This window comes from Nycticebus coucang, chromosome 4, assembly GCF_027406575.1.
Source record: "Nycticebus coucang isolate mNycCou1 chromosome 4, mNycCou1.pri, whole genome shotgun sequence".
Taxonomy (NCBI): domain Eukaryota; kingdom Metazoa; phylum Chordata; class Mammalia; order Primates; family Lorisidae; genus Nycticebus; species Nycticebus coucang.
In genome coordinates this window covers 147006596-147031764 of record NC_069783.1, presented here as the reverse complement: position 1 = coordinate 147031764, position 25169 = coordinate 147006596, and positions in this window count along the sequence as shown.

Below are 25169 nucleotides of genomic sequence, written 5' to 3'. Positions count from 1 at the left end.
TCTACAGATGAAACACAATGCTTATTTATTTTGTCTACTAATTCAGATATCACCTTTCGTAATCTGAAATTTACTGACTTTTAGATTACTTCTTTAAAAGTGTCACTAGATTTTCTAAATTCTATACAATTGAAAATATGCATTTCAATTCTGCCAATAGTATAATAATAAATACCATAGATTGTTAAGAAGCATAAAATCCTAACTTCACAGTGGGAGTGTGATGAGTGTGAAATATGAACCCTAATGTCTCAGAATAACATCTGCTTTTCTCTCCTCACATGTTTGGCCTACAATAAAATAAGGAAAATTAATAGTAAGCTCTGCAATAAAATTTAATTAATTATTCACGTCACACTTCTTTAAATTATGTAAAATTTTAAATGTGTTATAGCAAAGTTAATGTTTATGTCTATAGTTTATAAAATAAAGTAGTAATAGGGGAAAAACGTGAAGCAGTAACAGTGTCCTGTTTAGATTACTGCTATTTAGATTGTTCACATACATTTAAAATGTGTAGTTTAACTCAAAATTCTTGAAAGAATTAAGTACAAAGAATTTTTTAAAAATTAAGTAAACGGTGTCACAGTGTCTTACGCTGTGAGGAAATCCTTCACTGAACTCTGGGGAGTCCAGGAATGGAATAAATAGGACTATTGTCACATTGACCCCTGTTTTTCTTCAAATAAAATGGCTGACACTATTTATATCATGGTAATTACGCTTTATATGATGACATTAGTATTTTGTTTCATCTTTTGTGAGTCATCTTCAAAATGACAGAGCCATTTATCACTTTTACTAGGTAGGCATAAAGTTTGAAAATCACTCTGCCTGAAGATGAGTAAAGTGAAAAGGGAGATAGATTTTAGGAACTCTTGTGAGAGAGTTTTGGAATTCCAAGTGCTTATTTGTTGTGTAGGGTTTGCCCATAGTCAAATCTGGAAAAGACTGCTGGGAAGGCACATGAGTGAAATGTTAGCGCTTTATATATAAACAACAACAACAGAAAGGGAGCTGCAACAGGCAGAATGTGTCACCAGAAGGTCAACACGTTGTGATATCATATTAAGTGCGTGTGGTTGGGTGGAGAGGTATGTCTACTGGTACAGGGAGAAAAACTTGAGAATCTAAAGGCAGGAGATTTTAAACTTCAAAGAAGCAAGCATGCAGGCAATGCCATTTGGAAATTATTATATCTCAGCTCAAATTCAGGGAGGGGCTCCCGTCTCTGAAGGAAAAGATAGAACTGATATCAGGTCTAGGGTAGACGTGCACAACACAGGTTACCGTGGTGGAGATGTGTGGTCAGGGATACAGAACCATGTCCAGTGAACCACTGTGCACGGTGGGGATTACGGGAAAGGGCAAAAGTTTAATAATTAGAATTGGGACATAAAGACAGAACTGCAGTAACGTTACCTATGTGAATACTAACATATTAATCTATCTGATTGCTGATTTTTATCATTAGTGTCTAATCATTAGAGTGTAGCAATGCTGTTACAACATAGAGAAGAAAGGGCAATATATCCGAGTGACAGGCCAGATACAGGGTGGAGCAGCGTGCAGGAGAACCAGGGAACAGCCCAGCTCCTGCCTGTGGGGAGGAGGCAGCTCTTACTCCACTTCAGGAGATTGTTTGCATGTAGGCTGCATGGATCCACTGATATTTATTTTCTCACTTTCTGAAGAAGATAGATATCTTTATTTTTTGTTTTGTTTTTCATAACTCTTAAAACAATCTAATTTTGGAAATCAATTTTTGCTATTTTTTTCCATGTTAAATTTTCTTCCACCCAGTCCCCATTTCTTTTACTCTAACCTAGAGGTCATTACCTTGCTTTTATTTAAGGTTAGGGATGTTTCACTGATGGCAGGTATAAGAAAAGGGTCTTATTCCACAAATGGGAGACAAGTGGACATAGATGTGGGCAATGCAGCATCCTCTGTGATTTCCTGCACACCGGCCTCAGGCCTTACAAAGACAGGCAGAGGAAGAGCCCGCCTATGTCATGCTTTATTGGGATGCTATTCCTGTGAACAGCAAAAACTCTTAAACTGGCTTAAATAACAAGGAGTCCTCTTGGCCAATCACAGCTCTGACTCCAACTCGCTGAGATTCTCTTTCCTCCTTATTTCGGCTTCATCATCAGTCAGCTTTCTCTGTGGTTGTAAGATGACTATTCAGGGCAGTTCAGACAACATGACCCCCCACATTCACATCTTAGAGGAAAGAGGAATTGGGAGTCTCAGATGTCACCAAGGCTGCACTGGCAAAAGTCTTTACATCATTTGTTGACTGAACATGGCTTAAATCAGTAAAAAGCTAAGCCAAACACAGGTGAGAGGAATGAATAGACTAGTCAAGCTACACTGTGTAGAACAAAAGTTAATTCCCGAAATCTCCCTGCCTGCAATGCCGGGCATGTGGAGAGGTTGGGATGTTTCTTCAATAGATACAGCAGGTCCATGCTGTATGAAGCAGGTGACACATGGCTGACTTTTACAGCCCTTGTTCAGCTGTAAACATAGTGACTACTTGATAAAGGTGATATTTTCTGTATCTCAGAAGTCTTTGAAGCCTTGAAGCTATCCCAGAACTCAGGAGGCTTTCTTCTGTGCTCTCAGGCCCCATGTGACCTGGACTCCATTAAGTGCTTTCTGGTTAGACTCACTGAAAATCCATCAGCTCTTCTGGACTTCCAGTAACCAGGTCAAAGAGTTGCTCCCTTGTCCTATTTGTGAAGAAACAGACCTCAATTTCCATGTCAGGAAGAAAGCAGTTTAAGAAGATAACCATGAGATTAAATTTAACAAAACTGAGTAACTTCTGAGTCTCCAACATATTGTTTCAGCACCAGGTAATGACATCCATCATAATGACTCTGGACCCTATATTTGTGCTGTATTAATATATATTACACATGTTGACTGATTGCTCCATAATAATTTCTTTGTATTTCATTTTTATTTTTTTTTTGTACTTGTGTTTGTAAATTTTTATCTTTCAACCTAGACTTAAGCAGGTTTGGAGAATAGTTGTTTCCTCATCAATTTCCTTCACAGAGGACTCTTCCTTTGGTAAAGATGCAACAATCTTGGTGCACAGAATAGCAGCATATGTGATTGGTGCTATATTTAAAAAATGGGGTTCAGTCTGAGAATCACCCAGAAAGCATCTTCCCTTCCTGCTCTAACCTTTAACCTTCCAACATGTGAAGCTTGAACCAAGAGCCGTTTATGTCAACATCAGTATTTTTTTCTCTCTACATATAATGTGATCTTTTTAATTTTCCTTCAAGAGTTGGATAAGAGTGCATTTTGTGTTGTTGTGTTTGTTTTTGTTTTTTGTTTGTTTGGGAGTTTTTTGCAGTTTTTGGCCGGGCGGGTTTGAACCTGCCACATGGAGCTGGCGCCCTACTCCTTTGAGCCACAGACGCCACCCCATTTTGTGTATTATAAGTGTAAGAGTCTTTGTTGCCATTTTTTTCTCCTACACTTAACCTAGGACAGGAAGAAACAGAACCATGAGATTTTATTTAGTATTATTCCGTTTCAGCATTACTAATGGCAGAGATTTTAAATCTTCAGAAAGAGAATGTGCAAACCTAAATTTTTTTGTTTTATTTTGTTTTAGTGGAAGTGGGAGGTTATAATTTTTCTAAAAAGTGCAAATTTTTCTAAAAATTATTCACTTTATCTTAAAACAATACATGAGTAAAGAAGCTTGCAGACACTTGAAGCCTAATAAGCTAATTCCCTTGTTTACAGTTTGACTTGGAGGCTCCGAAATGCATAACAACAGTGATGTTGGATACAGAAATAATGTCAGGACTTTCTCTATGATGTCTAAGTTAATTTATATTTCATAGGTCTAAAAAGACAAATAAAAGTTTATACACTAAAGAAGATTTTAAAAGCCCAAAATAATAGCACACTTCATCAGTTCAGAACTGCCCTGCTGTGGTTTTAAATGAATTATTCTTTCACTTTGCCTTTAATCGCATAAAATTTGAATCGGTAAATAAACCACCATCAGAAATAATATATATTTGTTAACAAATATAATTCAAAAATGTCAGATGCTTTGTAAGATTAAATAAAATGCTAAGGAAATATGAAATAGATTTATTTCCCCCAGCAGAAATGGGAATAACTAATACAAATCACTAATAGGAATTTTTCAGCTTTCCTGAGCAAGGTATTAAAGTAGGCGTTTTACAGAAATTATCTACTTTTATTCTCTCCACAAGATCACGAAGCAGGTAGGATTCCTCCATAGCCCTGTTTAGGCATATTTATTTTCTGGGGAGACACATTTTATTTTATACAGAGACATTCTTTGTGGAGTTAACAATATGATAAACCACTAAGGGTAGAGTCACAAATAAGATCTTTGACCGTTAACACATTGCAGTATGATAAATATTTGATGGAATGGTGACCTCTATACTTTTTCATGGCTGATTAGGGTACGGAAATAAAGGGTAATAATTAATTACATTAATCAATTCATAGGATAATTTTAGTGTCTGTGGTGGTACAGAGAGGAGACAAGCAGCTTACAGAGAAAAGACCTTATTGGAGAAGAAGCAGCGGTAAGATGGGAATCTGATGAATCTTTTGCTCTGTGGGGTCTAACAAGAAACTTCATCCTGTACCATCACAAGATCCTCACTACGCTGTGCAATTTTTTTGTTAAGGCCTGAGGGTATTGAATCTATTTGCTGGGTAGAACATTAACAACAGAGATTGAGCAAATTCGTATTCTAAACCAAATCTATGTTTACATTTACTGCCCTCTGTTTTTACCGGCACCATGGATCTCCCCACTATAGATGAGGAAAGTGGTTCTTTGAGAGGTTTCACCATTTGCTCCAGGTTATTGAGTTGCTGAATGGTAGAGGGGTGATTTTCATGAAGGTCCTGTGACTCCTCTTAATTATCAGGTGATGCTGTCATTGGGAGTCTGGACTGAGATCAAAGTCTCCTCATGTGATTCCCTCCAGGCTGGTAGTTTTTTTTTTTTTTTTTTTTTTTTTACAGATGATGAAACTGAATCTTAACGAGGTTAAATAACTAGCACAAAGTGACTTAGTAAATGTAGGTAAGGCTGAGAATTCGAGTCATATCTGCCCAATTACAAAGCCTCTGAACTTTCCTGTGTCCATATTCATACAGACATGCTCAGGCTTTTCTTAATGATCCCGCAGTTTTTCTCCCTGAGGGGGTGTTCCTTGTAATTTTGATCTGAATGATTTGCTTTGGCGACTTAAAAATTAGACCCAACTTACTGCTTTTTTAGTAGGATTTGGAGAGTGCAATGAATTTAAATATGTGCCTTTATTCTGTCTTCTTTAACTGGAAAGACCTTTATTAAGTTTTTTAGTAACAATAACTATTAAGTATGTTTTTTTAAATTTTGATATTCTCTTAATCACTGTTGCTTATGAATCTAAACAACATTTTTTAAACATAGAAAATGTTAAAAACAGAGGGTCCAAAATGTATACTCATTTTTCTAAGACAGGAAAAAACTGTAGTAAAATTGTAATATTTGATTATACTAATGACAAAAGAGCATTTGATTACCTCTTTGTAATTGCAGAAGTCAAATGTGCCTTGAGTATTACCATGTTAACACAGTTTTCTCCTTTCTTAAAACGTGTTTACATTTTTCAGCACCCAATGTATAAGCAATTTGCTTATATTTGATAATAAGAGAAGGGAAATAAAATTGCTTAATATGAGACATGCAAGTGCTCTTTTTGACAAGTTGTTTTCTTATTTGGATTAGTAATGGCCATAATAAGATACATTCTTTTAGAATCCTATTTACATTTTAATATAAATATTTAATCATTTGGTTGAATTAGAAGAGGTATGAACTGCTCTAACCTAAATTAAGAAAAATCCCTCATAATCTTTCAAATTTCCGAATGATGCAATATTTTTTGAAGAGTAAAAATAGCTCATGGATGAAAATAACCACTGTCATCCGTTCTCTTGTCTACACATGGTTTATGAGACATTAGAGAGAAAGCACTCGAGGTGGCCACAGTCTGTTTTGTTTTCCCCTTCCTCCTCCCCACCACTTCTCCCTCTATATCTCTTTGTACCATTTTGTTTTTTAGATATATATTTTCACATCTGAATGTGAGTGCATGTAAAATGTAAGAAGAAACTTAATGTTACAGGGATTTTAAACTTCTTGACAAAAAACAGCTGTTCATGTTGGAAGATATTTTATTGCAAAAACAACATTCAAAAGCAGCAGCAGGCACCCAATAGTTTTAAAGCTGGCAGGACAGTACTGTGAGCATATTTAACAGCTGTGGTCAATGTCAATTATATAAATGGTAAAAGGATACACTTGAAATTTACATAGGCCAAACTGACCTCATGGTGGGGGAAAATGACATAAATAATTGCTTATGGGATTTTTGATTTCTTATATGAAATGCTCTGGAAAATTCTTAATGTAAAGACAAAGCATTTTCCATCAGAGTATAATTAATAGAGATGGAATAGAAATTGAGAATTTGACACTAAAGAAGCCGATAATGGAATTGCCATTTCCTGAACACAAAGTGATATTATAAGTCTGACACACAATTTCCCCTAAGTCACCTGAAAATGAAAGCTGAAAATCTGTGTTTATAATGCTAACCATATTGATGAAAATTAAAAACTTCAGTTGACATTCTGAGTGTTTGTAAATATTTTGGGACTTTTTATGGAGCAAATGGGACCCATTACTTGTAAATTTTTCTTTAAGTTTTAAATTTTCATCTGAGTCTACTCTAAAACATTTCATTAAATTATTAAAAAGTTAATCATTCAGCTTTCTAAAACATACATACATAACATAGCCCCAGTCTCTTATTTAGCCTCAGAATTAGTCATATTTCCTTAATGGGTATAATAAACAAAAACGTGTTTTTCAAGGATATACTCAGTTTATAGGCAAAGGCGTTTTCAAACTAAAAAGTCGCCCATCTCCAGAGACTGATAAATATTATATCCGGACATATTTAGACCCGTTTCCCAAAGCCTTCCTGCCTCCTGCCATCTTTAGCCGGGCTGCAGCGAACTCATTAGAGCAATGGAAAATTGTCCTTGGTGGCGGGGAGGGGTGAGAGGGAGAAGTTGTATATTAATGCTTTAGGGTTAATTTAAATCCTACAGGCTTGTTAGGTAAACAAATGATGATTATGCTCAAAACAGCATTAGACTGTTCAGATGTATTAATCAATTGCCAGAGCAAAGGTTGATTGTCAAGCTTTATTAGAACAAAAGAATTTTAAAGAATTCTTAGTATTTTTAGCAAGCAAATGATTTCAGACTTTCAGGTTTTATGTAGTTAATTGCACTTTAAAAAGATTTAGAGCTTAAAAATGATAGAGTAACATGAAAGAAATCTGAGAGTTTCACAGGAAATTCATTTTTTTTTTTTTTTTTTGAGAAAAAGTCTCAATCTGTTGCCCAGGCTAGAATGCCCCTGGTGTCAAGGGGCTCACAGCAACCTCAAACTTTGGATTCAAGTAATCCTTCTGCCTCAGCTTCCTGAGTAGCTAAGACTTTGGGTGCCCGCTATAATGCATAGCTATGTTTTTTTTTTCTATTTTTAGTGGAGTCAGGGTCTCATTCTTGCTCAGGCTGGTCTTGAGCTCCTGAGCTCAAGGGATCCTCCTGCCTCCACCTCCCAGAGTGCTAGGTTTATAGGTGTGAGCCACTGCACCTGGCTAAAATGAAATATTTTCAGATGAGAAAAATGAGTCACTAGTCTACACAATATTAGCCCGGATTGATTGAGTGCTACCAGGCTTTTCTTCTGAAAATCTTCTGTTTATGTCTTTTGCATACTTTTAATGGGGTAACTGGATTTTTCCTTGCTGATTTGTTTGAGATCTTTGTAGATTCTGGATATTCGCCTGTTATCAGATGCATAGCTTGCCAATATTTTTCTCCCATTCTGTAGGTTGTCTATTTGCTCTGTTGATTATTTTTAGCTCTGCAGAAGCTTTTTAATTCAATCAAGTCCCACTTAATTTTTGTGTTGCTGTAATTACCACCAAGATGTTTGCCCAGAAGAGTTTTTCTAATATTTTCTTCTAGAGTTCTTATGGTTTTATGCTTTACATTTAAATCTTTTATCTATCTTGAATTATTATGAGTCATGAGGGATATGAATCCTGTTTCAATCTTCTGCATGTGGATATATAATTTTCCAAGGATCATTTATTAAATGGAGATTCTTTTCCCCAGTGTATATTGTGGTGTGCTTGGTCAAAGATCAGTTGGCTGTATGTGGAAGGCTTTATTCCTGGGTTCTCTGTTCTATTCCATTGACCTAGATCTCATTTTTGTGACACTATCAGGTTGCTTTGGTTACCACAGCCTTGGAGTACAGTTTGAAGTCTGGTAATACGATGCATCAAGATTTGCTCCTTTGTTTAAGATTAATTTGGCTATTCAGGTTACTTTCTAGTTTTGAACAAAGCACATGTATTTTTTTCTAGATATGTGATATATAATGTTGGTATTTAATGGGGACTGCATTAAATATGTAAATCATGCTAGGTCATAAAGAAATTTTAACAATACTGGTTCTACCAAACTGTGAGTATGATATATTTTTTATTTGTTTGTGTTGTCTGCAATTTCTCTCAGTGTTCCATAGATCTGTTTGTAAAGATCTTTCACCTCATTTTCAAGTTCTTTTATCCACTTGCCCTGTTAGCATTTGCCTTCAGCCTCTCACAAACACTTACCCTTGCCTGATTTTCTAATTCACTTATGATCAACTTACAATAGAAAGCATTATATATCAATGCCTTAGACTCCCATGCGACAAGGCTGGCATTAAAAAAAATGTTAACTACTTTATCAGGAATGAGATCTGGTAACCAATGATACTTTCTTTTTTTTTTTTTTTTTTTTTTTTGTAGAGACAGAGTCTCACTTTATGGCCCTTGGTAGAGTGCCGTGGCCTCATACAGCTCACAGCAACCTCCAACTCCTGGGCTTAAGCGATTCTCTTGCCTCAGCCTCCCGAGTAGCTGTGGTAACCAATGATACTTTCACATCTCAATTGTCTCTAAAAAATTATCTTCTAATATTATTTCTTGAATACTTCCCCAAAAGGTTTTTTTTTCCAGAAAATCCATACACATCCTCACATATTTGTAATTGGATATCTAAAAAGCTATCCCCATTGCAAGTTGAAATAATACGAAAGTATGTAATTTTATATCTTATATAAATATTGTCATTTTATATTAATATTATTATTATTATCGAGACTAAATCTCACTCTGTTGCCCTGATTAGAGTGCCGTGGTGTCATTGTAGCTCATGGCAACTTCAAGCTCTTGGGTTCAAGCAATCTTTTTGCCTTAGCCTCCCTAGCAGCTGGGACTACAGGCATGTGCCACCAGCCCCAGATAGTTTTTTTCTATTTTTAGTAGAGACGGGATCTCACTCTTGCTTAGGCTGCTCTTAAATTCCTGTGCTTGGCCAATCTGCCCACCACAGCTTTCCAGAATGTTAAAATTGTAGGTGTGAGCTACTGTGCCCAACTTATTTTTATTATTATTATTAGCAACAGAGTCTCATTCTGCAACCAAGGTTGACATGCAGTGAGAAGACCATAGCTCACTGCAACCTCGAATGGACACCTGGGCTTAGGCAATCTTCTTCTCACCGCAGCAGCTTGAGTACAGGTGCACTCTACCAGGTCTGGCTAATTTTTTAATTTTTATTGAGAAAGGCTGGTCTTCAGCATCTAATGACCTCAGGTAATTCTCCTGTCTCCTCTCAAATTTCTGGGATTACAGGGGTGACCCACTGTGCTTGGCCAATACTGCCATTTTAAAAAGAAACCATTAGGTCACTCTTGTATGCTAAGATTCCATTGGAACTGAGACACCATATTGATCTGATGCCAGTCATCCATTTGAAAATATAAATAAGCAAGATAACAAATTTGCCATCATTTCCTTTTCTCCTAAACACACATGTTCATTCCATTCTCTGCATTCAGAATTTACTCAATATATTATATATTTATGCTTGAGAATGTTGTTTGATCATCTTACCATACTTGCTTGCATTAACAATACGTGTATTTAAATTTAAATAATTTTTAAAACTTCACCCTACAATGGGGTCAATGTATTAAAGACAGTAAATTGCATTTTTGTTACAATTATTATTAATTCATTTTTTATTATTACAACATAAATATGCAGGGGTTTCCATTTATAATTATTACATATAAAGCAAATTTAGAAGACAGGCAATCCATCCCGAAATGTTAAGCATTTTGGCTTAATTTTTAGTGAGATTATATACCTAAAAGGGAATATTACCATTAAATAAAAAATTAAGTGGTATCATTTCTGTTTCTATTTTTGTTTTACAGACATAAGTTTGGGGAAAATAAATTTTCACAGAGCAAATTGATGTAAACTGAAGAAATTTTGAAACAGCAATACTACAAATTCCTTGAACTCCTACAGAGTTATAGTCTAAATACCATTTTGTGATATAACATTGAAAAGTATTTTTATTGATCTATTCATATACAACTCACTTATTTTTCCTTCATATTTAAAAGCAAAAGATTTTGAATCTACTAGATTTGCAAACTAATGTGTTGTCCATTTCCCTTCTTAATGATTTAAAAGATGCCGAAGTGTTTGAGTCCCATCGAATGACTATTATCTTTTTAATTAAAGTAACCAAAAGTTCTGGAGGTATAGAAGTTTCATTAATATACTGAGTGCAGTATTTTTTGATAAAATGCTTTTATCTTAACATGTGCTTTATATATACTTTTGAATATATTTAAACATTTGATTATTGATATATTTTATCTGCAACTTTGGTTGATTTTGTTAAACAATGTCTGTTTCATAACTTAAATAGCAAAGATTTTCTCCTTGGCAAACACTCTGCTAAATTAGAGTAGGTTTCCACCAAGAAAAATATGACTTCACATTTCAATACAAATATATTTTTGAGTTATATTGACTTTTTAGTTTTATTGCTGCCATGGATGAATGAAAGACTAGCTCAATAAAATCAAGGAGTCTTACCATGAATTTGCAGCCCGAATGGAAAGAAGTAATGCTTTTATCACTATTTCTTACCAATGCTTGGCTTTGCTGTCCTAAGTCTCCACAATGATGCACTTTTTTGACAGTAACTGGAGAGGGCTGGCATGGGGTGGGGAGACGAGAGGGACAAATGAACATTTTCATAATCCATAGGTTACACCCTACAAGATATTTGAATTCATAAAATCCAAATACTAGCCAAATTACATCATTTCTAAAATTGTTTCAAATTATTATTATTATATATATTTAGCCAGTGTCTCACTCTGTTGCCCTGGGTAGAATGCCATGGCATCATTGCTCACAGAAATCTCAAAGTCTTGGGGTCAAGTGATCCTCTTGCCTTCGCCTCCCATGTAGCTAGGACTATAGGCACCTGCCAAAACACCCATCTAGTTTTTCTATTTTTAGTAGAGATGGGTCTCACTCTTGCTGAAGATGGTCTTGAACTCCTCAGCTCAAGCAATCCACTGGCCTCAGCCTCCCAGAGTTCTAGGATTATAGGCAAGGGCCAGTGCACCCAGCCCATTTCAGAATTTTAAATAATTTTCCAATTATTAAAATTGGGAAATATATAAAGCCAAATATATGATTTGTTTTAGTTTTATATAGCTTATATTGCTAATACTAATACTAATACTATGGATTTTTCTATAGTTTGTTGATCTACAGGATTTAATATCCTGGGACAATAAAATTTAGTAAGATTTGAAATTCGTGAGAGGTAGGGATGGAGACTTGTGACAGGAAATGTTGCTAAGAAGAATATGTCTGCTCCTTCTACCAAAAATCTTCTCAGGAAGGCAAGTTTCAGGAAAATGTCTATATGTGCTCAATATTTGAAATTTGATTCTCGTAAAACCATCCATATCCATGTATATGCTGGAAAATGTTTGTGAGCCCTGCGGATTATATATCTCATCTTGAAGACTGCTGTTTCACACTACAGATTACACATGTCAATCTATCTAGGAACCAGACAGGTAACAAAATCGTATTAAGCAGATGAAAGAGGGGCTCTGATGAATTCAAAAGGACTTTCCTTAGCAAAAAAGTGCATACCATTGCTATTCAGGAAGGCGAACCCAATGTTGGAATTGGATTTTTCAGGATAAGGTCGAATTTCAGGGTTTTCCCCCTTAATATTAAATGTTCTAATTTATATTGTTGGGAATGTGCCCAGTATTTGCTTGACACACTAAGTAGGTTAAATGAAACACATCTGCACGCCAGGGCTACCTCAGCGTCATCAGTTGGTCTGCCCTGATCTTGTTATCTCCATGTTTTCTGCTGTCTGCTTCGGTTTGTACCTTCATTTTGGTATTAATATTCCAATACTTTGCTGAGACTGGTCCTGTTAGGGCTGTAAGACCTTGTTTATTCTTCACACTTCTCTCTGAGGTTGAAATACCTCGACTCTCCTTCACCTTTATTGAAATCTAAGCATAAATGGATAGATCCTTGGGATAATGAAGTTTGTAAATGTTTGTATTCAGGGTAATATATTATGTGAGATCCTCCTCTAATTTCTATCATCTATTAAGTTGAAATACTTGTTTCTCCTTAATGGCACATGAAGACGTTCTAAGTAATGCCTGAGCTTGCCTTGCCTTTGCACTTACTGTGAGTGCTCAGAAATGGCCCAGCTTCCACAGGCACGTTGCCTTTTTTAGAACTGGCCATCATTACCCTTTTATTTTTTCTGTGTCCATCTGGCCAATGTTGCTGTGGACGTCAAAAGCAACATCTTAAAAGATAAGACGTTAACTTATCTCTTAAGTTACCTCTCATTTAGACGTTCTTTATTAATTCAGATGTCTCTCCTGTGTCCCATGCATTTTATTTAATTATTGTCAACTATGCATTTGTATTTTAGATTCCCCTTAAAATAACTGTTGTATTTTTATTACTTGTCAACCTTATGCTTATTTTCCAATACTATATTTCAACCTACATATTTACTGTATAGTCTATTTTTTTCCATTTTGTTTCTCTTCTTTTCTTCCTTTATTCCTTTTGAATATTTGTTTCCTAATTCTTTTTTTTTTTTTTTTTTTGGCCGGGGCAGGGTTTGAACCCACCACCTCTGGCATATGGGACCGGTGCCCTACTGCTTGAGCCACAGGCGCCGCCCTGTTTCCTAATTCAAGCTCTCCCTTTCCTGAAAACCTATATCATGAAGTTTATATTGAAAAATTGGTTGTATTTTTAAATTATTATTGATTGCTTTTTGTGCTTTTTGTTCAACTAGGTTTTAAATATTCTGTAACAAAAGCCCGTTACAAAATTTGACTATCAATTTGCCTTAGAAATTGTCAGTGACTGGCCCATTGTTTGAGTCATTCTGGCATCACAAATAGATGTAAAAGGAGTAAACATTATCTATTAAGTGACAGAGTAGGGACTTAATGCTTGCTTTACAAAGCTATTTCAGTGCAGAAATCTTGTGAGAGTAATTAGAATTGATTTATTAACTAATTGACTTCTAAGTTACTTCTCTTTAATTTGTGACATATTTTCTTCTCATCCTTCTTTGAATAGTTTTTGGAATATCTGGTCTTTTTCAATATCATTTACATCCTGTAAATCACATTCTAAATACTATTTAAAAACTGGGGAAGTAAAAATAAAGCTAACTCATGACTTAGGAGAGATGAAATGGTCTATAAAATGGTCAAAGAAGAAAAAAGTAGCAATCTTTAAATCTCTAATATTTAACAATTCTACAAAAGTCTCTTTTCAGAAAAGAAGCTTTCATAAAAAAAAAAAAAAAGTGAATCAGAAAAGTAAGCTTTGGTTCCTTCAGTGTTAGGTAGAGATAAGTTTCAGTATGTTTTGGAATAAATTTCATCTAATCTGTGATCCTTTATGCACTTTTCTTTTTTTTTTTTTTTTTTGTAGAGACAGAGTCTCACTTTATGGCCCTCGGTAGAGTGCCGTGGCCTCACACAGCTCACAGCAACCTCCAACTCCTGGGCTTAAGTAATTCTCTTGCCTCAGCCTCCCGAGCAGCTGGGACTACAGGTGCCTGCCACAACGCCCGGCTATGCACTTTTCTTTTTTAAACTATCAAATATCTACCGGGATCCTCACTAATATGTTTGTACTCATGTTGATAATGTCAGTGAAATTTTTCTAACTTTGTATTCTTTTTTTTGAAAATTCACAGCCAATACATCTTTAGGGAACAGTGATGACAGGCATGATCTTTAAACTTGTTTTACCCTAATTTACACTTAAAAACAAACCCCTTGTTTAGATCCACCGAGGTGTCCATTCAACTGCATAATCGCACAGGGCACTTAGAAGGCAGCACACAGAAAGTAATCTGCTTTTATATTCGTCCTACAATTAAATTCCCACTTAAGATTCAAGTTTTATAAAGTAACTACAAAATTTGATGGAGAAAATTATTTTAATGCATAAACTATTGCTAGATAAATAGAACTGGAAACTTCTTTCAGCTACAGGATGAAGAACTTGGAAGAAACTTACAGTTGCATGTTCTTTTCAGGATTACAATGAACTAATCAATTATGATTAATACGCTGATATTCCCATTCCCTATGAACCTATCTATGAATGTCTAGGTTCTAATACCTGGTGTCAGTGGTTGGAGGCCAGAATATATCACTCCAAAATATGACCACAGTAGAGTTCAGAACATACCCCACCAGGATATGCCACTTTGGTATGTTAATTATTGTGAGCAGAAAGTGCTTGAAAAACAAAGAGAGGGACTTTCTCTGAACTCCCTTATCTAGCTAAAGATAGATCTCTGCAAAAGACTTAGTTGTTATACATTCCCTTCTGACTATTTCAACACCAGGAGAGAAAGACTCTTATCAGAGTAAACTAGAAGTCAACAGCACACCCCAACTTGGTCACAAACTATATTTTTCATCTCTCCCTAAAAGGACTTTTTATTGGAATTTCTCTGCCCGTTTCTTAGACTTGGGAAATCAAAGATTGAATTCACTGACCACCAGGAGTAAGCAACAGGACAGATTTTATTGACAGATAAGAAGGACAGCAAAGCCTACACACAGGAGAGAGATGCTGATTTGGGCTGTCCAGGAGGTTTCATATGCTTTCTCCTTCCTGTAGGCAGTGAGTGGTTGGAGAAATAGAACGTAGGTCTAAGATTTGTCACAGCCATTGGCTCCAGAGGCCTGTGGGCTGAAGTTAATTTTAAAATTGCCATTGTATAGAAATACAGTCTTGTTTGGGGCATTCTCCTCCTCCTGGGGAGTGGCGGGTTAGAAGGAACAGCGATCGAACTTGTTTGTGAGCCTGTTTAGGCCCAGAAAATGGAGTGTGTTTCCAGACCTAGGTGAAGGGTATTCCATCCGAGTCATTCATTTTTCCTACAGATCATTTACTGTCACCTAAATGCGCTACCTCCCCTACCCCTTCTCTTATTAAGATGATATATAAGCTCTCAAATCTTACTAATTTGGGTGGCTATTTAATTTTTTCCAGTGATGTCACATGCATGTGGTATGAAAAATTAATACACGTATGTTTTCTTCTGTTAATTTGCCTTTCGTCAGTTAATTTCATGGACCCAACTATGGAGCCCAAGAAGGTAGCAGGAAAGTCTTCCTTCCCTGTACAATCTCGCCAATAAAGCTCATTTCTCAATGCGTGATTTCATCTGTTAGTCGAATAAGCTATTAACTATGAAATACATTTTACTATTAATATCACAACTTTTGGGTCTCATATTGTCTTCAGCTCAGACTGCTCTCTCTTGTATATTTACACTCCGTTTGGTAATTTGTTAATGATTAAGATTTTGATCGGTTAGTTTCTGGATGTCAAAATTTTTACTTTCCTTTAATGAAACAAGTTTTATGTTGCAGAAAAATATTTCCCACGTGAAAGCTTACTCAAGCATATTTTGCATCTGTATATCAATGGCTCCTCTGGTTTAAATTGAAAGAGCAGACTTTTTGAAAATAAAAAATACAAGCGTATGCTATAAAGAAGTTGAATAGCTGAGCCATAATGGATTAGTAATGAGTCATTAGTGACTAAGGTGAAGACAAAATTGCTGTAAAGTAATAAATGACTTTGCGGCACACGCAGCATTCGGCAAGAACCAAATGTCAATGGGAATCCAGGTGCCAAGGTTTCCTGTGAGTTTATAAACTATTTAGGAGAATGCAAACAATTTACACCTTATACTGGAAAATACAACTGCAAGCTTAAATCTCCAATTCTCATTAAACCTAAGCTACTTAGTTGGTAGAGAGGATAGCGTAAACAGTTACTACTGTGCAGCATGCTGATTTGCTCTCAGTACGCTACACAAAAATCAGACTATAATGATATTCTAAAACACCTGCTAGCAGAACTTCTTATTCCTTTGAAAGTGATTCTCTTTTCCAAAAGGTTATGCAGAGACCTTGAATGCTCTGACAGGGCCATGCATGTCTTATTCTGAGAGGCTTAAGAAATATTTGTTAAAAGTAAGAGTCTTTTTCCATTTTACAGCCAGTATAGCAACAGTTCTGTTTAGTTAGAAAGGATGTAAGCTGTGGACTTGGAGCAGGGATCTGGAGGATTCCTGCTGGGCCAGGCATGGCTTTTTATTTTTTGCACAGCTTGGACGACTGGGGGATCTGGGCAAGGGGGGAAAGGAAATAAACTGGGAAGTGGAGAGGCACTCAGAACCCAGAGAAGCAACTTCTTAGTATGGAAATATTTAAATCACCAGTACTGGCTTCCCATGGCCTGCTGGCTGAATATCAGTCCTGATTGAATAAACAATGGTATCTTCAGCAAGGCTATTGACATTTGCCTATTAGAATTTTTTCTAGTAGTCAGGATGCCCACGTGACACTGTCACCAGATGCCTTTAATGAGGCTGGTATCTTTTATTTTTAATAGACATTTCCTGTTCCATTCACAGATTAGAACATAAAGCCTCAGTCAAATTACGTCACAATTTACAGCAAGTGGCAGGGCAGAGATTGAGCACATACCATTGTGGTTATACCCAGTGCTGTCAAGTTCCCCCTGCTGAAGAACCTGGTATCAGGACTCCACATCCAAGTGAAACTTTGGAAAGTACTAGAGGGCCATTGAGGTATGGGGAGGGAGGAACAAAATGTTCTTGTTACATCCCAAGTTTGTAACATTTCATTCTTTGTAATTCTAAAAATGAAAATTCACCTACTTTATCTAATAAAATATATTGTGTTTATATTTAAATGTGAAATATATTTAAACAAGAGTTGGTTAGGCAACTGCTCAGGGGAAATAGGTTCTCTGGATAAAGAGGCTCCCTAGTGAATAAAAGTGAGACGTCAGATAACAGGAAGGTCTGGGAAGTCTGTTGCAGAGCTGGCCTGCCCCAGTGGAAATCCAGGCCTCCTCGGGGGTTGAACATTGGCTGACTGGACAGTCGATCTCTCTGAGCCTCTGTTCCCTCATCTGTAATATTGGTATGTTTTTCTTTACTCAGTTGCTATGATCATTTACTGATATGATTATATTTTACATTTGGAGCTTGGCACAATGACTAGCAAAAAAAAAAAACATAAAAAGAAGAAGTATGACATAAATGTTAATTCTTATATTGCTATTTTTACTGAGGGAAAAGTGAAAGGCTTATCTTCCTAACCTTAGCAGTAGCTATGGAGCTTTCTGTAGAGTGGGTATTTGATAAATGCTGTTGGATGGTTAACCAATGAGTGATACCATGAAAGCAATTTAGAAGAAACACAACTTGACAGTCCCTCTTTTCTGTTTATGGTGAGACATTCCAATTATAGTAAATTTCCATTAGAGTCAAGGTCATCTGATTTTTAATTTCTTATCCCTATAGGTGTTTATGTTTAGATTTCCTTGCACAGCAATCTGGAAAATAATAAATTTCAATTCTGTAGAAAAATATAAGTGATAATAACTTAATACACAATAAATTCTAGATTTACGTTATATGCTTGTCCCTGTAGAGCACATAAAAACAAAATGTAATGTTGTGATAACATGGTTCTATAGTACAACACGGTGGAAATAAACTAAGGGCTAACTCAGTTAAATCATAGCATGCAGTGATGTTTAGTATTTGTTTTTTTTTTTTTTTTTTGTAGAGACAGAGTCTCACTGTACCGCCTTCGGGTAGAGTGCCATGACATCACACTGCTCACAGCAACCTGTAACTCTTGGGCTTACGCGATTCTCTTGCCTCAGCCTCCCAAGCAGCTGGGACTACAGGCGCCCACCACAATACCCAGCTATTTTTTTGTTGCAGTTTGGCCGGGGCTGGGTTTGAACCCATCACCCTCGGCATATGGGGCTGGCGCCCTACTCCATGAGCCACAATATTGTATAATTCAACCAGAGCTATGGGAAACTATGAAATTTAAGACATGCCTTCAGTCTTTAAGAGTTCCATTCTAAGTTACCCCGTATGTTTATTTATCTTAAATTAATTTAATTAATCTGCAAACATTTGCTGGAGACATGCCAGGTACCCTGAGAGGCACTATTTATACAGTTACAGAACTGGACTGCAAAACTAAATGTTTGCTTTCAAGGAACCCCCAGTCCAGTGAAGAAGATAAACATCTGAGTAACTAATTAAAATAAAATGTGCTACATATTACAAGAGTGAGATGGAACAGAATGTGTTAGATCATTAAGACAAATTGAATGTGATGGGTAAGGTGTTCAGTAGGAGTACAAACGTGAGGAAGTTAAGGCCCTGAAAGCTGTTTTCAAATCCCAAACTGTGTGTTACAGAAAATTATATTAAGATAATTGCAAGTCAGATGGGGATGAAAATCTTCAATGAATCAGAACAGATTTTAAAGATTGTCATTACTTTTAAGTACAAAAGAAGGAACAGGGCCATTTGATACTTTAACCATTTTTAATTTGTTTAACTTGGAATTATTCTTTTTGACTCTCCATCTGACAAATAAATTGTGCCTGTTCTTAATAGTGTGCTATGAATCACAGACACTCAGTGGGAAAGGATCTCCAGTGTTATTTGAAAGGACTTTCCATTACTCACTGTCTGAAAGGTATTTCTAGACCCTGGGCTCTGGTCTCTGAAGCTTGGTCTTCCTCCCTCTGTTTGGACGCTCCCACAGACTGGGCTGCTCATTTCTGGATCTTTTATATTTAGCAAAAAAGTGTCTCTCTCTTATTCTCCTTCTTTCCTCCATAGTTTCACGATCTATTTGGTACCCTTTTCATGAAACAGCTCTTCAAAAACTGTACATATTACTGTTGTATTCACAAAGTCCTTTTTCATAGCCCAAGCATCCACAATTTCTTCAACTATGTCTCACATGGTACAGTTTCTAGAACTTTGACCATTTGAGGAAATTACAACCATTATTAATGTTTTTATCTTGTAGCATGGATGGATTTAAAACTCTTCACAGCTGAGGTATCAGTTCACACCTGCTGAGAGCTTCCCTTAGTAAGGCAGCTGAAGTGCCCTTTGTCCCCAGCCCTTTTCTTCATTTCCATCAGTTTTATATTTTCTGTTAGAATTTGTATTTTCCTTATCATGACTTGGCCTCTTTAAGTAAAATTCTCAGTCTTTTCTAATTATGATTATGGTGACTTTAGTTTTTGACCATCAAAATTGTCAGTCTATTGGAAAGAAAGAGGTGTAAACTCAGCTGTGTCCATGTTACCTCTCTGGACCTCGATTTCCCTTTTTGTAAAATGGGAAGATTTGATTAGGTAAATTCTTCCGCCTGCTTTGGCTCTGAAATTCCGATTCCAAGGTCCTGTGGTCTCATTGGAGCAACTGAGGACATCCGAGGTAACTAGTCTCTTTGCTTACTGCGCAGTGTTCTGCAATTAAGCAACAACGAAGGTGATTCCAACCTGAAGTCGGTTATTTGGTCATTGTTTCTGGCTGGGATTCAGCAAGGTAAATTATAGCTCCAGGAAAAAGCAGTGGGGGGAAGAGAGAGGTCAACATGACCTTGGGAAGAGGAGCACAGCAGCAGTTCTTCTCACATGAAGGAGAGAAAAAGGACCAATAAATACTTCTTAAAGTAATAGATACCGAAGAAAGGGGTCGCTGGTAAGAAATGGGTCATTGCCGCTAGCCCTTGCCTTTCATTATTCTGTTCATGACATCAATGTAGCCTCATAAATTACTTTCCAAAGCCGAAAGTGTTTTCTTTGAAAAGAGATTCATCATCTATGATTCTGATTCCCTGTACTGAAATGAACAGAAGCAATTGCATACCTTGTGATAATGCTGAATAAAAATTACTTTTTTGAGACCATAACCTTTTCCAAACAGTATAATAATTGAAATGCTGTCCTGCTACATGACAATTGTGAGACTATCTCTTTCTTTTCTATTCCCTATAAGATCTCAAAAATCTCTCAGTGATACAATGAATAAATAAGTGTAGTACCTGAGGGTCACGTTCCCTCCTCTGAGCAGACCAACAAATCTCAACTGTGCAGGTCCTCAGGAATAATATGCTATGTATTATTTGGCAATTTAATGAATTCTTGGTTATGTATACCTTCCAAGAACTTTTCCATGAAAGATTATAAACACATGTACATACAAATGCGTAAATAAACACATACAAAGGATATATATACATACATTGCACAGATATATGTGTGTGAATGCGCCCACATACATAGTAAAAGTAAATTTATTGTTTCCAGTGCTGTTCTATGAATTATATAATAACTCAATCTTCACAATTCGCAGTATTATCGCATGTTATAATGGTGCAGTATTATCACCATTTGATAGATATGAATTCTGACATGCCAAGAAATAAAGTGAGTTAGCCGAAGTTACACAGTAAGGGGATGGAGGAGATGAATGGACTTTGGAAACATTACTCTTATATTATTACTTTGATATGGTCACATAGATACTTTCCATAAATCTGCATACTGAATATTCACATCCTACGTAAGTACTGTGAAATTACTAAAGTTCACCAATCCTAATGTTGGCTTAGTAACATTACATTGAATCATTTGAAGTTGGGTAGTAGACAGGTAGAAAATGGTGGAGGCAATTAGTTCCCACCAAATCTAAAAACTTGTAGTTGAAACTAAAAATTAATCATATCCTATTTCTTCTATCCTATATCTGTTTTTCACCACCCCATGGCTATACCCGTAATGCATAGACAGTGGGATCAAACAAAGTTACCAAATAGTCTTTCTATTTATATGAATAGGAATATTTGAAGGGTCTAATAGAGAGTAAAATACAATTCATCTTTTTTTTTTTTTTTGAGACAGAGTCTCTGTCACCCTTGGTAGAGTGCCCTGGCATCACAGCTCACAGCAACCTCAAACTCCTGGGCTTAAGCGATTCTCTTGCCTCAGCCTCCCACATAGCTGGGACTACAGGAGCCAGCCATAATGCCTGGCTATTTTTAGAGACAGGGTCTCACTCTGGCTCAGTCTGGTCTCAAAGCCATGAGCTCAGGCAATCTACCCACCTCAGCCTCCCAAGTGCTGGGATTACAGGCGTAAGCCACCGTGCCTGGCCTAAAATAAAATTCTTAATTCTCCTTAGAAGTCACATTCAGTTTTATTTTATTTTTCTGTGAAGAAGGTAGAGAGTGTGAGTGTAGGAGTGAAGAAGAGTTATATTGTTCCAAACTTGAGATAAGGAGGACAGTGATAAAGGGAAGTGACCTGGCAAATCTATTCACATAGTAAGTCATCTCAAGCTGAAGTGGTCATCTAGATCTTTTTTTCTATTAAGAGTACAAATAGTTGCTAGCAAAATTGAAGTGTATTGTCATAAATAACTCCTCTAATGAACTTCATCTCTCTATACTATGTTACCTTTTCATCTCCTAGGACCTCAGAAAAGATGTCTAGCTGCTGATGAAAGTACGCAAATAAACAGGAGTGCCCTGATGAGCTCATTGCTATGTTATTCTATTTCAACAAGTACAGGAATGTAGCTCAGGCCAATGGAAAGTGTGATCTCTGGCAGAATTGCCCAACAGTAGAATTTTTAAAACTGCTTTGAATGTTGTAACATCACTGGGAGCTGGAGTGCAGTCAGGAAACTTGGACGAAACTGTGGGGATAGAACATAGACTTTGAAGAAAACGCTGACCATTTGTCACCTTGCATACTCACGTGACATTTCACAGTCTCAACCTTGCTTTCTACTGAATGTTACTCCATGCTCTTCTCCCGCCATCTTACTATTGTCCAATCACTTTTACTCTCAAATTCTCAACTCATCAAACTCACCAACTCTGTTAGTGACTCATGGATGTCACATATATTAGTCTGCATGCTGAGAACACACTCTTCCCTTGCCTGACTGGTAAGGTGGGATTTTACTGTGTCGGTTTTCATAAGTGGAAACTGCTTTTTCCAGAGTTCTCTTCCCTGCAGAGTGCCAAATTAGAAATGAACAGAAGGGCTATTTGGGCTGAGATGTGGAAGACAGAGAGGAGCATTAGATGCAAAATGTTCGCATATGGACAGCTGGAGCAGGGGAGCTGCGTGCAGGTGCTGTTGTAGTTCACGCAGTTTGCTCTTATGAAACTTGGGTAGGATTTATCTTGTGAGCGAGGAGCAGCACTCCAGCCTAAAGTTCTTTCAGCAGCTGCCAGATCCTCCTCTGGTTCCTTCCGCTCCTCAGCCAGGTGCACGTTGAACTCCATGACAAGGGTCCCAATGTATTCTGGAGGTCTTTCAGTCATCGATGTTGGCAGCTCGAAGGCAGTGAGAGACGGTGCAAGTTACAATCCGTCCTCTTGGTCCTCCCCCACATCACACCCGTCTTCCCTTCCCAACTTTCTGTCCTGCTGAGTTCAGACCTCCAGCACCAGATGCAAAGATGCAAGGCTTCCATAGACTTTTTATTCAGCTCTGACTATGAGGTTAGCTCAAATCTCTGTAAGAGATACCTGTCTATTTCCTCAAGTGAGGGAAGACCCACCCTTAGGGTCTTTCCAGGGTTCACGTAGATCTGGAATGTGCCTCTTACTTTTCTTGTTTACTCCATCTTAATATCTTTTTTATCTTTTCTTTTTTTCCCTTTATTTCTTCTTCTTTTTTATCTTTTCAAGAACTTATCATTATTTATATTTATTTGATTAATCTTCTTGCTTCTTGCTTTTTTGTCTCCTTCAATGTGGATTCCACAGGGCAAGCAGTTATGTCTGTCCTCTTTGGCACTTGACATCTGACATCTGTCACAATGGTACACAGGGAACGTATTGTGAATATTTTTGTATGTATGAAAGAATAAAAATTAAATGGATGGATACCTTTTGTGAAAGGTAGCTTTGACACCTTTGTCAATAAAGAAATCATGAAGAGGCTATGGCTGGCTGACCAGACAGGGGATGACTGAAATTCACAAAGACCTTCAGTAGAGAATGGTGAAAAATAAGGGGGAATGATAGAAAAAAAAAAAAAAAAAACAATGAACAAACAAAGACCAAATAAGACAATTTGACTCCTCCACAAAGAAGATGAAAGAAAAGGGAGAATCAAGATGACAGATTTCTCACAGGTGACCAGGAGAACGGTGACACTTCAGTAGTTTAAAGATGAAGAACAGACTTTAGGAAAGAAGATGTCGAGTTTGAAGTTTCCAATTCAGATGGAAGTTTCTGGATGATGACACACTAATTTAGATGTATCAGACAGTGGTATTACTTGAAGCTATGACAATAGTTAAAATTTATACAGGTAGATTGTAAATGTGAATTAAGAAGAGGGCCGGCGGATCCTTCACTATTTGTGATGGGAAGAGAGTAGGCAAAACTACAAAGCTTAAGAGATGGGAAAGGATTTTCCTTTCTTTAAGTATGAAGTGACCTTCTCTCGTATCAGATAACGGCCCTAACTTTACAAGCAGACAGGGTACAATTCATTCCTCTGAGCCAGAAGGAGAACATTGTCTATTTTCTAGCCTTTTCCCTCAGCTCTACCATCAAAATGTACATTGTAATACTCCAAACTTCCTTCAGTAAGAACAAACCTGGGTGACAAATTATTTGCCTTGCCTATCAGGAGTATGGCATTGTTTGCATTGAGTAGTAGCTCTCACTTGGGGGCGATGTTGCTTCCCAGCGTACAGGGTGAGCCTTGGAGACACTTTTAACCACTGCTGGGATCTGGTGGGTAGGTGTCAAGATGTTGCTAAAAATTCTACAATGAACAAGACAACAGCCTTCACCTCCCAAAAGGATTTTCCATCCTCAAATGTCTATAGCAATGAGGCTGAGAATCACTGACCTAGAAAAACATTTTACAAATAACATTTTTATAGCACAATTTAAGTAAGTAACGTGGAACATTAACAGATTTTATGCATGCAGTGGAACACACAGGTACATAAAAAACTGCGAGGCCAAATTGGCTGCTTAAAAAAATTGAAAAGATTTATTTACTTCATTGTGCCTCAGAGTCTCATCCGTATGAGTGACCATTTTAAATCTCTTACATGGCATTTTGCTTGTACTGTTTTCCATACTTAACTGCCTTTGGAGACTATTTCTGATCAAATACATTGAGGAACTATTGTTCTGCAAAAATAGTTGGCAAACAATAATTTGAACTCTCAGCATGGAATTTTAGAATGGAAGAGACACAATAATAACAAATGTACTGATAGATGAGCAGGTAGACCTATCATCTAATTTCAGGTCTGACTGGTTAATTCATCTAAGACTAAGGAGCAGCTAGTTGTGCAGAACTTTAACCTGGTGCCAATTTATGTAAAAAACAAAAACTTTAAATGAAAACATTTAACTTTGAGAATGTATTATAAGTTTAAAATACAATGTCTTTGCTGCAGTTTTCATAGAGAATCAACCTAAGAAATACATAACATATAAAATATAAATCAAACCATAGAATTTATACCAAGTATAGTACTTTTTTCAAAACATGTAAATTAAATACACTATTCTATTTAAAGTTAAAAGGTTTAAGATTATATCAAAAATAATATACTAAAAAAAAGCTTAAATTGTGTCTTAAATTTACTTGGCATCTCCATTAACTTATGATTTGTTTAATCACTGGCCAACTCAC